At 60.1% G+C, this 13,960-nt stretch overlaps 1 protein-coding gene and 1 long non-coding RNA gene across 2 annotated transcripts in view; both read left to right on the top strand.

The window, feature by feature from the left end:
* TBC1D22A (TBC1 domain family member 22A) overlaps positions 1-13,960 on the top strand; it is a 258,394-nt gene that overhangs the window by 38,810 nt on the left and 205,624 nt on the right.
* LOC106509266 lies at positions 720-2,883 on the top strand. The gene is made up of 2 exons (XR_002343841.1): positions 720-2,011; positions 2,617-2,883. It is a non-coding gene; the product is annotated as an uncharacterized LOC106509266 (long non-coding RNA).

Here is a 13,960-nt window from a genome sequence, read left to right as displayed (position 1 = left end):
GTACCCCATGTTCGCTGCAGCATTGTTTACAGCAGCCGAGACATGGAAGGGACCTGGGTGCCCATCAGGGGATGACTGGATAAAGGGAATGTCTCTCTCTCTCTCTCTCTCACACACACACACACACACACACACACACAGTGGGAAAAGAACGAGATCTTGCCACCTGTGCCACCGTGGGCGACCATGGGGGTCATTGTGCTCCGTGAAATTAGAGAAAGACAGATGCCACGGGATCTCACTTGCGGAATCGAAAACCAACCAGAACCAAAAGCAGCCGGGGTCTCGGGTGCAGAGAATCGACTGGTAGTTGCCTGGGGGGCGGGGGAGGAATGGGGGCAGGGGGTCGAAAGACACGAACTCCCCGTCGTGAAATGATCCTGGATTTTGCCCATTTGAGAGTTGCTGAGAGAGGAGACCTCGCACGCTCTCCTCACAGGAACAGGATGTGTCTTGACTGTGCTTTGCGGGGGGCGGGGGGGGTGACCGGACTCGCCCTGGTGAGCATTTCGTGCACACGGGGACCGGATCCCCATGTCGCACCCCCGCGACTAATACCGTTCGGCACTTGTACCTCAGTCGGAATGATTCTTTTAGGTTGCGGTCTTTTTAGGGCCGCACCCTTGGCATGTGGAGGTTCCCAGGCTAGGGGTCTAATCGGAGCTGCAGCTGCCGGCCTACACCACAGCCACAGCAACCCAGGATCTGAGCCGCGTCTGCGACCCACACCATACTCACGGCAACGCCGGATTCTTCACCCACGGAGCGAGGCCAGGGATCGAACCCGCAACCTCACGGGTCCTAGTCGGATTCGTTAACCGCTGAGCCACAGCAGGAATGCCAGCATTATTCCTAACGCAGAATTGTCAGAAACCGTGTCTTCGGGGAGAAGGCGTTTGGCGTGTGTGTGTAAGAGCCGTGACGCGTTGGTTTCGAACCCGCGGGATCAGATGCGGGGTCAGCCTTCCCTCAGCAGGTCAGCTGCGCCCTGTGCTTAGACGTTACTGAATTGTAGGTTCAATTCCTTCCAGAAAAGGTGACGCGTCAGTCCTGTGGGGGCAGCCCGATGCTTTATACTTTGTGCCCCTGGCATCAACGAGGCTCAGGTTAGCCTGGGAGCAGCGTGACCTTAGGAAGTGGCAGCAGTGCTGGTTCCCTGGTGGGACTCCCTCCCGGCTCCCCAGGGCCTGGTCCTGTCGGGCGTGTGCTCTTGGAGCCCCATCTGTGCCGAGGCCCTACGCCCATGGACCCAGCCAGGGTCCGCGGTGGTCTTCCCGACTCCCTGAGTCCCCCGGGGAAGTGGCCGAGTCGGACTTGAGTCGGCAGCCACCCATCTGTCTGTCCACGCCTCTCGGGCATTTAGTGGATGCTGGCCGGGCCCCGTCCCGTGCTGGGAGGCACGTGTGCTTGGCCTGAGCTGTGGGCTGGCGTTGCGGGGTGGGCCTTGTCCCTGGTGTGGTGTCCGTAGCTGGAGACGGGCAGGGCTGAAGGCCTGGCGCAGGCAGGTGTGGAGGGGACGAGGCCCGGAGAGCCCGCCGAGCCCTGACAACCGCTGCGACAGCAGAGCAGCACGGCCACCGAGGGAGCCGTGTGCTGTTCTTGGAGCCTGGGCGGCTGTGACGTCCCTGTTACAGGGCCCTAGCCAGCGGGGCCAGCACAGGAGGCAGGTGTCAGAGGGAGCCTGTCTTCACCAAGTCGGCCACATTGCAGGGCCGAGGTTCTCGTCGGCTCAGCCGGCCGTGCGTGCAGACTGGCGGGGCCCTCGGCCTGGCTCTTGGCCTGGAGGCTGCGGTGCGGAGGGAAACCGGTGGAGAGGAGACGCCGAGGTCATGGGTTCCAGCCCTGCCACTGCCCCCTTCCTGCCTTCTCGTCACTCCCTTCACCCTTGGTCTCGGTTTTTTCATCCGTCGGGAGACCGGAGGTCGTGCAGATGGCAGCACAGCAAAGCCTCGACGCCGTCGGGAGCCCTGAGGGCTTGGGAGCGGAATGATCAGAATGGAGCCTCGGGGAGGTTTGTCAGGCTGCTGGTCCTTTGTAGAATCCCACCGAAGGGCTGCTCGTGACAGGCGTGGGTGACCCCTGAAGCGTCGCAGCGAGTGAGCGAGCTGTGCTTTGAACCGCGGCTGATTGGGCCTCCCCCGCCGTGCGTTGGTGGGTCCGGCCACAGCTTTGCCCCCTCCCCTGCCTGCTCCCTCCTGGGCACCAGCCCTCTCTTCTCTGCACACCCTGTGGTCTCAGCTCACGTCTGATGTGGCCGCTGGGGCATAGGCCTGGGAACGCTCTCGGATCCTGAGGTTCACGAGCGGCCCCGCGTGGCTGGCCTTGGAGCGAGTGGGCTTCTTCCTCCCGTGCTTGGCCTCTGCCCCCTCTGCTGGGCCAGGCTTTCGGGGGGTGTGGGTTGGCGATGGTAGCGGCCCCCCGGCTTGTAACGATGCCGCCAGCTCGCTCAGTGCTTGTGGGGGGCTTGATCCTCGTTTCCGTATCGCCTGCCCCCAGATGTAGGCACTGCCGTCAGCGCACAGGGACACGTTTCCTCGTCCGCGTGCGCTTCGGCGCCCCAGTGTCAGCGTGCTCTTCAGTTAGGGCTGACTTGTTCTTGCTTTGGTTCTTTCCAAGCCACGTCTGCCTCTTCGGCCCTCACCCTCTTGCGGATGCTCGGCCTGTCTCCGAGGGGTATGCCGTCACCCCCGTGCTCCATAGACCACAGCGCCGGCGTCTGGAGCTGCCCGTGGCCTGACCGTGTGGCCGCCACCATGCGTCCCTCCAGGATCCACCTTGCGGGTGCCTGGGGGTCTTCCTGTCCGAGGGCCCTGGGTTTCATTTGCTTGTCCCTTTGCTTTAATGACCTTGTCATCAGACCATTAAACACGTCACTGAAGCAGACACTCTGCCTGCATTTGTCTGGTTATTTCCTCGCTAAGACAGACAGTGAATTAGTGAAACTCGAGTTTCCTTCTGTGTCCAGTGTGTCAGAAGTCATTAAAACTTTCCTCGATTTGGGCCTTCTGAACTTGACAATTCCAGCCCCGTGACCGAAATCGAATAGAAGGGTATAAAATCTACTCAGTAAAGCCATTCTGGGATCTCAGTGTGCCGCATTTAATTTACAGTTGCTCTCGATGAGATTTTACGTTGGTTTTGGCCCATGTGGCCAATTTGTCTTGCAAGAGAGAAATCTGATTTTCATTTTAGCTTCCTGTTGTCACTCCATTTCCTGGGCTGGCAGAAGACTAGTGAAAATGGTGTTATTTTATTAATAGTGAGAATTGTCTCTGATGATTTCATTCAGTTAAACTCCGTCGTGAACTCCCGACGGGCCGGGTGCAGCGAGGCGGGAGGCCCCCGGTCCCGCGGGAGCCAGGTGGGTTGCAGGCGTCTGGAGCGAGGAAGGGCTGGGTTTCCAGGTGCATGTGGGAGGGGGAAGCACAGGGGGAGAAGTCACCAGTCCCCGGGCTTGGGCGGAGATGTGTGCCCTGAGCTGCCACCTTGATGCGGGGGCCGGGCACCTGCCGGGCAGGGAAGGAGACCCATGAACGTAGGGAGCCCCTGGGGGTGGGGGGTGACCTCTGAGTCTCGGTGTGGGGGCTGCAGGCAGAGCCAGGGCCTGGGGCCTTGGAGGAGCCCGGGAAATTGTGTGTGTCCAGACCACGCCAGCCGTCTTTCACCCGTGTTCGCGTCCCAGGAACACAGCCGTTCCTTGTGGAATAGTAAATTCCTTTGTCTTTGATATTCTTAAGTAGAATTTAAAAGTACGTGTGCTCAGTGTTTAAAGTTTACTGTACTGTGAATAACAAGGAAAAGCACGGCATCGAGGCTTTTTTATGCTGCCGTGCGGTACACGTGTCCTTTCTGTGCCGTGTCCTGACTCTTCTCGCAACGACCCTGCGGCGTGGGCGCAGCCTCCCCAGGCCAGGGTCAGGAAGGAAGAAGAAAAGCAGCTGCACAGCTGCTGTCCTGGTTGCCCAGGGGTTAAAAGAGCTTATCTTTGTGTCTTTGGGGGAGAGCCTCTAAGGGGGTGTGTGTGCCGGCGGGCGTCTTCGTCTTTGTCGGCCTGGGGTCAGGTGTGCCTCTCTGTGCATCTTGCTGTTTTCACGTGTTATGAATGACGTCTCTGCCCAGACAGGGGGTCCTTTGAAAGCACGATGGTTAACGGCGGCGTGAGGGTCATTAAGGTACAGCCATCTCTGCCCTTTACTCGTAGGTGACACATTTCTAAGCCATTCCCCTCCTACGGGGCCATTTCCGTTGTTTTCAGTTTTGATTTTGTGTCTTATTTATTATCATGACTGACCCTGAGGAGCGTCCGGAATCATGAGGCTGCCGCCTTCTCTGTTTCCTTAGCGTCAGTCCCCAGCGTGGACTCGGCGTGATGGAGCAGCACTGTCCTCTTGCGCCCCCCGGGCCCCCGGTGGTCCTGTCCCGTCCGATGGCTGCCCTCTCCCCGCACCCACATCAGTGTTGGCAATCAAAGGGCCCCGGGCTCACGGTCCTTTGCTGGGATGCAGTTTCGCTGAGTCTGCCGTCCTGCCTTCCTCGGGTCTGCCTTGCTAAGCTTTTCCTGCTCAGGCCTCCTGAGAGTCCTCCTTGGTGGGGGGCATCTTTGACGGGTCGCAGCCGGCTCTGCCGCTCGCCGTCTCCTCCCCCATCACTCCGGCAGTCACTCGCTCGTGGACTCGCTCCTTCGTTTATTTGGGGAACGTTTCTTTCTTTCCTTTTTTTTTTTTTTTTTTTTTGTCTTTTTGCCTTTTCTAGGGCCGCACCCTCAGCATATGGAGGTTCCCAGGCTAGGGGCTTAATTGGAGCTGTAGGCGCCAACCTACGCCAGAGCCACAGCAACGCGGGATACGGCCGCGCCTGTAACCTACACCACAGCTCATGGCAACACCGGATCCTTAACCCACTGAGCAAGGCCAGGGATCGAACCCCAAACCTCATGGTTCCTAGTCGGATTCATTAACCACGGAGCCACCACAGGAACTCCTGGGGAACGTTTCTTAGGCACCTGCTTGGCATGGAGGAGACAGCCGTGTGTTGATGTCCCCCCCCCCCCCAGGGTTGTGGATTCCTGAGCAGGGAGAGGACTCCCCGGTTGCAGTGGGGGGAGACTGAGGATGGGGGTGGGCGCTATGTGGACAGAGAACCAGGGGCCAGAGGCCAGAGTGACGCATGCTGTGCTCGGGGTCCAGTTGAAAGGTGTGGCTGGACCCATGGGTCTGTGCCTGGGTGTGCACACGTGTGTGTGTGTTGGGGGGGGCGTGGGAGGCGAAGTTGGCAGGTGGGTCTGACTGCCACCGCCGCTGGGAGGAGGGCTCTGGCTCTGTGATGCAGTTTGGATTTCATCCCGAAGGTGTGTCATTTTCCTGCTCACAGTCCTTTCAAACTGTCCCTGTCCTGTCCCCTTCGGCAAAGCCTCCCATCCTCGGGGGGCCCACCTCCTCCTCTCGCCTCGAGTCTCGCTGCTTCCTGTCTTTGCCCCCAAGGCCCGGTGGCTCCAGTGCTGGCTGTCCCAGGCGGGCTGCCCCACTCCCACAGGCGCTCCACACACCGTGACCGGTGTCTCGGGGAGACCCGAAGGGCAGCCTCTACCCGCCTGAGGTGTGGCATCTCTGGGCCCTTGACTCTGTCAAAACGGCTTCAAGGTCTTCACCGCGGCCTCTCACAGAGCCAAGTTTCCGGGCTGATCCGGTGAGTTCTAACAAGCTCAAGGGAGAATCCGCCCCACGACACGCAAACCTGAGATCACACGCCATCATCACGCTGGACGCCACGGGGCGTGCGCGGGGTTGCCTGGGGGTGGCGTGGGGGGAACATGGTTAATGCCTGGCCTCAGGGCGCACAGATGGGTGATGGGGCAGGTGGCAGGACGAGGCCATGATCCCCAAGTGCCCCAAGAGCGGTGGGGCAGCCCTGGCTGCAGGCGAGCAGGTCGGGGGGCCTGGCAGAGGCTGCGGGGCTTGGACTGGCCTTGAAGGGCTGGTGGGGGCCCCTGGGCTGCGGGCTGCATCGGCCTGAGCGTGTGTACCCATTACTGGCTCCCGGGAGCTTGGCAGACACAACAAAACCAGTCCCTGGGCCTCTCCCCAGTCTGGTGGCCTCCGGTCCCCGGCGTGAAGGTGATGGGAGTGTTCAGACCGGATCTGGAGCCTTGCTGCGGGGCTCTGGCTGCGCCGGCTTTGGGAGGTCGTTGGGCCACGCCAGGCCTCAGCAAGTCGCTGTAACCCACAGTGTCTCTGGTCAGAATTAGGCAAAGTGTGAGACAGAGTGGAAGCCCTTGTGATCCGATAAGTAACACGTGCTCTTTATGGAAGATTTGGGAAATACAGGGACCTGCTGCAGACAGACTGTCACCTGGTGTTGCGTCTCACCACCTGAGTGTGCTCCTGCTCCACCTGAGGTCGCGGGCACAGGGTGGGTCCCTGTAGAAGGTCCGGGGCCTGCAGGGAAGGAACTTGGGGTGCTGGGGTGGCATCTTCGCTGGTCAGGTGGAGATGGCAGCCGTCAGCCGGGCCTGGATCCTGGCCACACCACGTACGGCCATGTGCCGCAGAGCTCGCGCTGAGGATTAAGTGAATTCTCTTAAGTAAAGCTCTAGAGTGGCGCCTGGCGTGTAGACAGCACTTAATAAATGTTAGCCGGGATATTTATTTTTATTCTCATGGTCACTTCTGGCTCTGTGCTCCTGCTCTCTCCTGAATTCTTGATTTAATTCAATCAGTTAACTGTGCTCTTGGGCCAGGCACCTGCTGGCTGTGCCCAACACCAGATGAAATGGGACCTGGCGTCGCGACTCTGGTGACGTGGTGCTAGGCAGCGCCACCTGGGGAAAGATGCGGCTGCAGCCACACATGGGATCTCACAGGTTCTTGTGGCCGCACCAAGGACGCGTAAAGAAGTGGGTGGAATTAAGCCTGAGGATTGGTTTATTATTCCAGTATATACAAAGTATTACCGTGTTGTAGATTCAACGTGGCATCGGTCTGCACACTGTCAGTGGTGACGAGGACCCAGATTTTGGTTGCAGGTCCTTGGACTGGAGTGCGGGTCGCCTGACGGCTCGGCTCGGCGGCCGCGTGTGGCTTGTGGCTCTCGCCTGGGCCGGTGCACGGCTGGCCTGGGTGGAGGGAGGGGGCTGCTTAGACGGAGGTTGGGGGCCCTTCTGAAGTGATGATGACGCTTAGACGGAAGGATGAGGGCTTGGCCCAGGACGACCTGGGGACAGAGCCAGAGCCCTCGACGAAGGCCCTGGGCTTGCTAAGAAGGGCGGGTGGGGACGCGGGCTGATGCTTCAGCCGCCTTGCCGCTGAGTTGGAAGATTTTGCAGATGCCTGTGGTCTGTCTGACGTGGGCTTTTCTGTGGAGGCAAGAAAACCTCAGGAGGAGTTGAGGGGTGCGCGGCGGGGCTGGTGGTGGGGGGCCCATTCGGGATACGCTGCAGGGATGGACTGTGGGCCCCGGCCCACGACTTACTCTTCGGAGGCCCGGCATTTGCGTAACCACCGTGGATTTGGCTGCCCTCGTGGTTACAGATGTGTTTTTTCCAACATCTCCTTCCTCAGCCCTGCCTTAAATACCCTCATGCTCACATCTTTGCTCTTCCCTCTGGCTGTTTCCTTGGCATCGTTCCCAGGTTGTGTCAAAGAATGTGCCTGTCTTGTTTTTTTGCTTTTTAGGGCCACACCTGTGTCATATTGGAAGTTCCCAGCCTGGGGGTTGAATGGGAGCTGCAGCTGCCGACCTACACCACAGCCACAGCAATGTGGGATCCCTGACCCACTGAGCAAGGCCAGGGATTGAACCTGCATCTTCACAGATACTAGTCAGATTCATTTCTGCGGCGCTACAACGGAAATTCCCAGAATGTGCCGATTTTAAAGACTTGGTCAAGGTTTCTTTTTTTCACCATGAGGGGCATTCTGTATTCCTGCTGTCAATTTTCTGTGCTGGTTTTCTGTGGCGGGGTTGGTAGTGGTGAGTGGGCTTTCCCATTGAGACCACCAGATGACCTGGCAGGCAGGCAGATGACCTGGTGGGACAGTACAGTGCCCAGGACTCCGGGGGAGTGGTAGGCACGGTTGGGGCAGGCATGTTAGGGCCTCAGAGCGCTTGGCCTTGTTCTCACAGCCGTCCTGTGGAGCGAGAGTTAGGCCCTCTTTATGGCCGAGAGAATAAGGCTCAGGCTTTCCTTGTTGAAGGTGAACTTGGCCACTCAGTGGAAGAGTCAGGGCTTGAACCTGGCAGTCTGGCTGCAGGCCCCCCGCTCCCCACGTCAACACGAATCCTGCTTCAAAGGAAGCGTGGCCCCGGGTCAAAGCAGCCCTTCCAGAGACCTGTTTCGCGTTTCTGTCTGCTTGCTGTTTCCCCAGGTTCCGCTCTGTGTTGGAGAAGCAGCAGTAGCCCTTTCTACAGCTCTTTTCTGTCTTTTGGACATTGTGTCTGTGCTTCTGCGGAGGGTCCCGGGACCACAGACTCTCACTCGGGCTCTCCGCTGGTGCTTCAGAGAGACACCTGCAGGCTTGGCCTGAGCATCCGTGCCTGATGGCCTCCTGCCGGGAGCAGCCTGCTGCCGGGAGCATCGGGCTGGCCCAGCCCTGGCCCCTCCTGCCCTGGTCTGTGACCTTCCCTGGGGCTCCTCACCCGCTTGCTGCTCTGCCGTGGGCGTAGGGTTGCGGGGGCAACATGAGGGAGCGCCTGGGGGATCCGCGCACGGCCCCGGGCTGTTCGCTCTTCTGGACAATCTGATCCTGATTGCAGAGCACAGACCCCTTCCTGGCAAGTTCCAGCGCTGCTCCTTGTCATCTCAGAATTGACGAGACCCGGTCGTGGAGTTGCAGGGACATCTCGGCCCGTGGTCCCTGGGCTGGTTCATTTCTGGAGTTCTCCGGATCCTGAGATTTCTGAAAACACACCAAACCCCCTGAAATGCAGTCAGAGTCATGTCTGGGTTGGCATTTCTGTTCCCAGGAGTTTCCCTAAAGCACTTGGGGTGTGAGCCAGCGCACCGGGTGCATCTGTGCCCCTTTCTTCTCTCCCATGTGACTGGTCAGCGGTTTCTGTCTTAAGGGGTCACTCTGCGTCCCCTTCTTAGTGACAGTCAGCTTCCCTGGGTGTGGGCGGATTTGAGACATTTTCACCAGCCGTTGAAGGCGCTTAAAGCCATTAGTTTCTTACCACCTGATCCGAGTTCCCTGCAAGATTGAGTTTCTCGGGAGCCGGTGCTGGCCCTTCATACGTGTGGCCACGGGTGAGATGCCCGGGCTGGACGGCTGCGGGGCGGGGCTGGCGTTGGTCTGGTTCCAGGTCGAGGCCTCGGCGTCCTCGTGGCTCCCGGCTCCTGCCTGGGGCTCGGGTCGCTGTCGAACGAGCCCGCGGGAGCAGCTCCCGACGCGGCTTGCCTTTCCGTGTGTGTGCCTGTGTGAGAGCAGCTCACCGTAGACCGTTTTCTTCCTTTGCCAAAAAGCCACCACCAGAGCCCCTTCCCGGTCAGGCTTGCTGTCGGGCGGCAGGCGTCGTTCTTTGCGCCAGGAGGGCAAGTTCCGGTGAGGGGTTCTGCACCATCTATTTGCGAGTCACGCGGGGCGGCGGCACCGTTTGGTTAGAACCCGTGTCCGCCGCGTGCTTAGCCCACAGCCGCTGCCGCCCGGGGCGGGGGCTTCTGCTGACCGGTCCCTGCCGGTCGGACGCTGGCCTCAGGGAGGCAGCGGGTGGGGTCTGGCCCCTCGCCCTTCGCCAGGTGCCTCCGCCGGGCCTGCTCGGGCAGCGGTCGTGGGCAAGAGGGTCGAGGTCTGCGTGCTCGTGGTGCCCTTGGCCTTCTCCCCGCGGGTTGTCTCCCTGCCTCTCTGCCCCTCCCTGCCCATCCCGAAGCCCCTCCCGCCACCGGAACCTGCCAGGATCTCCCGTTCTCCTTCCTCACGAGCCACACGGGCTGCTTCGTGAGTGACGGCCTTTTTGAAGCGGAGAGGCCTGGCTGCCAGCGGGCAGGTGACCGGCCTGCCCAGGGGGTGTGGCCGTCATTTCTGCTGGAAGATACGGGGCTTGGGCAGCCTGAGCGAGGCCAGGGATTGAACCTGTGTCCTCATGGATGCTAGTCGGGTTCGTTTCTGCTGAGCCACATCGGGAACTGCGGGGACAGTTTTAAGCATGAGCCCCCCTCGCTGCCGGGACGGATAGATGCATGGAAGAGTGATGAAGTTAAACAGAAGAGGCTTGCAGCTTCTCCGGGAGGCGAGCTCAAGGAGGGAGAGCTGAAGAGGCCAGAAGCATTTGAACGGCCTGCCGTGCTCCTTGGCTCTCACCTTCTGCTTTTATTTTTATTTTATTTTTGTCCTTTGAGGGCTGTGGCCATGGCATATGGAGGTTCCCAGTCTAGGAGTCAAATTGGAGCTGCAGCTGCCAGCCTACACCACAGCCACAGCAACCCAGGATCCGAGCCGTGTCTGTGACCTGCACCACAGCTCACGGCAACGCCGGATCCTTAACCCACTGAGTCAGGCCAGGGATCGAACCCATGTCCTCATGGATACGAGTTGGGTTTGTTAACCACTGAGCCACGACGGGAACTCCCTCACCCTTTGCTGTCAGCAGCATTCTTTCTCCCCAGTGCCGCCTGGTCGCGGGGAAAGCCTGTCTGTCTCACACTCTCTGTCCGTTGCCACCGCCACTGTGCCAGGTCAGGTTTCGCCCGTCTCTGGCCGGGACCGTTTTGTGAGTGTCCGGGCCGGCCTTCTTGTGCTGTTTCCTCTGCCACCTGCCTCCCACGTGCAGTCTTCTGTTGACACCTGTCAGCTTGTGTTAGAGTCTCCTGCAAGGCCTTGGACAGGCTGCCTGTGGCTCAGGGGTGACGTTCAGACTCCTCAGCCTGGGGTCCGAGGCCAGGCCCCTTCCGGTCTGGCCTTTGCCCTCCCACCTCGTCCTGGGCTGCTCTCAGCCCCTCACTTCTAGCCACACTGGCCCGCCCCCGCTTTGGATGTGCCCCTCACGTGTATACACACGTACACTTGTACGCACACACACACACACACACACACACACGCCCACCCTGACGTCTGGTGCACGGGACCGCCACGCCAGGCGCTGTTGTCCCTGCTTCCTACGTCTTACCTCACACTGTCACCGTCCCCATTTCAGACGCGGAGCAGGAGGCGCTAGAAAGGCCGGCAGAGGCCGTGAGGCCGCACATCCCCAAGTTCCTTGCCCGGAACTGAGGCCAGATGGGTTCCTGTTCTTGTGTTGCGCCCCCCCCCCGACCCCCAGCCTCGTCAGGTCCTGCGGGGGCCCCTGCGGGGCGCGGGCCTCGAGTGCATTTTCACACCCCGAGGTCCACTCGGTGAGGAGGGCCGGAGGGAGCCCAGGGGCATCTCGAAGTTCTTAGACTGTGTGTGTGGGACGGAAACTGACAGCAGTGCCGGCCGGAACCCGGCCAGGGACGCACACCCGGCCAGGACCCAGATCGGGACTGGCAGCAGAAAGGTGACGCGGGCCCGGACGTCAGTGTGGGAAGGTGAGACGCACACACGGGAAAGCTCGACGAGGCTCTCTCCTTCGGCAGGAGGCCGCGGGCGCCCAGAAAGCCCACGCGAAGCAGGAAGGCCCGCCCACGCATCCCTGACGCCGGCGGTGCCTCTGTCCCCTTCCCACGGGTCAGGTCAGGGCGCACAGCCTTCCCGGTTGGCTGATTTGAAACAAACCGTTATTGGGAGGAGAGGGAAGGTGGGGTCTCGGATGAAGCAGGAACCAAATGGAGGAACCACGGCTTCCTTGGGTAGAAGAGACACATGTGAATTCTCACAGACTTAACCCCAGGGTTTTGAACTCGCATCACTCACCCGGTGTCCGGACTCACCGAGGGTCGGGTTCTTCACGTCTCCGCGAGAGACACGTGAGAGGCGAGACGCAGACCCACCAGGATAGGACGCTGGTGAGCGAGGAAAGCAGGCAGGCAAGGAGGCGCGGCCCGAGGAGCCTGGGGGCCACAGAGTTGCCCTGCGAGGGGCCTGGGGGCCGGCGAGGCCCGCCTCTTCCCTTCTGGGTGTGGCAGCTGAAGTCAGCTGAGGGGCGGCCTGCAAAGTCCTGCCTTGGTCGGAATCTCATCCCACCCCCTCACAGCTCCCGAGTCAAGCAGCTGCCTGTGTGGTGGGTTTCCTGGGCTCCCAGTGGGCTCCACCTTCCCCCAGGTTTCCCTCTTTCTCTGTGATCCCCTCCTGGGACTCCCACAAGCACCTGTGCCTCCTCCGACACCCATCTAGACCTCACCGTGCTTGGTGGCCTGGCGAGAGCGGGGACCTCGTGGAGAAGCCTCTGTCATAGCCTCTTTCTTCTAAGCTCCATGACTTTCGTGAAGTCATTTCTGTTTCTGCTGCTGATTAGCGACAGAACTCTTAGAACTGACTTACAAGCATGGAGAGAATACAGCTGCTTAATGCTGCTGCCAAATTAATACTGCATCTGGAAGGCCAGAGAAAAGCCAAGTTAAGACTGTCCTCCTGCATAATGTATGAGAGACTGAGCCGTAAAATAAGCGTCTACGATGGCCTGTTTGCCCACGGTAGGGAGTGGTAACGCAGCTCTTAATCTCAGCGACGGGGACGGGGGCATTTACGTGCCTCCTGAGGCCTCCTGCCTCTTAGTCCCCTCCATGCACTTCTCAGGTCGTCTCCAGGCTCTCTTTCCAAAACTGGCTCTCTTCCTGTTTGGGGGTCGGAGCTTTGAAATTCACTGTTAGGTGTTCAGACGGAAATGATGTTACGAAGACTGAATGTGTCAGTATTTCTAAATAATGCGGTCTTAAAAAAACCCGCAGCAAATGAACAGATCCAGGGACAACTGTGCTGGGCACCAAGCGCACAAAGGAGCAAAGGAAAGGGAGACGGACCTTATTCCCAGGGACTGCCAGGGGCTGGAGAGGCGGGTCTGACACCTGCGGGAGGGAGGGGGCAGTGCACCGCGGCAGGTGGACGCCTTTTCAGGGGAGGCAGTGTTTGTGGACCAAGCGTTTGGAGCTGAGGGAGGGCGTCGCGGGTGTGGTCGTGGCGGCCCTGAGGCAGGGCTCTGTAGGGATGCTGGGGCCGGGGTCCGTCTGCTGCTCATCACCGCCACGCTCAGGTCCGCTCCCTGCCTCCCCAGCGCGGGGGACAGTCTCGGAGAAGAGAAATCCCCGGGCCCTGTTTGGTGTGAGCCACAGGGGAAGCCCCGACCCAGGCCCTGGTTCGGAAGCGCGGTCTCTGTCTAGGACTGTTCTCGCCATGGACCGCGGAAGCTGAGGGCTGGTGGAAACTCCTGGGGCCTCCCACGGCTTTTCCAGGACACTGTGTGTCACACCCACGACGTTGCACTGGCCAGAGCACAGCACACAGCCAGGGTCAACCTCACGGAACAGGAACATACAGTCCTTTCTAGGGAAGTGGGTCCTGGGGCGGTGGAACAGCCAGCCCGCCAGCCCGCTCACAGATTTCAGGAGGTGCATCCTGGCGGCCGCCTGGAGGGCGTGCAGAGGTGAGGCTGGATTCGGGGCGAGAGGCAGGAAGAGCAGAGGTCAGGCTGCTCAGTGGTGTAGAGAAGAAATGAAAGACACGGAGTTCCCGTCGTGGCTCCGTGGTTAACGAATCTGACTAGGAACCATGAGGTTGCGGGTTCGGTCCCTGCCCTTGCTCAGTGGGTTAACGATCCGGCGTTGCCGTGAGCTGTGGTGTAGGTTGCAGACGCGGCTCGGATCCCGCGTTGCTGTGGCTCTGGCGTAGGCCGGTGGCTACTGCTCCGATTCAACCCCTAGCCTGGGAACCTCCCTATGCCACGGGAGCGGCCCAAGAAATAGCAAAAAAGACAAAAAAAAAAAAAAAAAAAAAAAGAAAGACACGAGAGGTATGTCAGAGGGACGTGGTGTCGCCGGGATTTGGGGACTGACGGGTCGCGAGTGAGGCCGTGTTGCGGGCTTTTGGCACTGGCTGGGTGGGAGTGACTGGCTGGA

The sequence above is a fragment of the Sus scrofa genome, chromosome 5 (assembly GCF_000003025.6).
Source record: "Sus scrofa isolate TJ Tabasco breed Duroc chromosome 5, Sscrofa11.1, whole genome shotgun sequence".
Taxonomy (NCBI): Eukaryota; Metazoa; Chordata; class Mammalia; order Artiodactyla; family Suidae; genus Sus; species Sus scrofa.
Note: the sequence above shows the minus strand (reverse complement) of the source record. Positions and strands in the feature narration are given on the sequence as shown.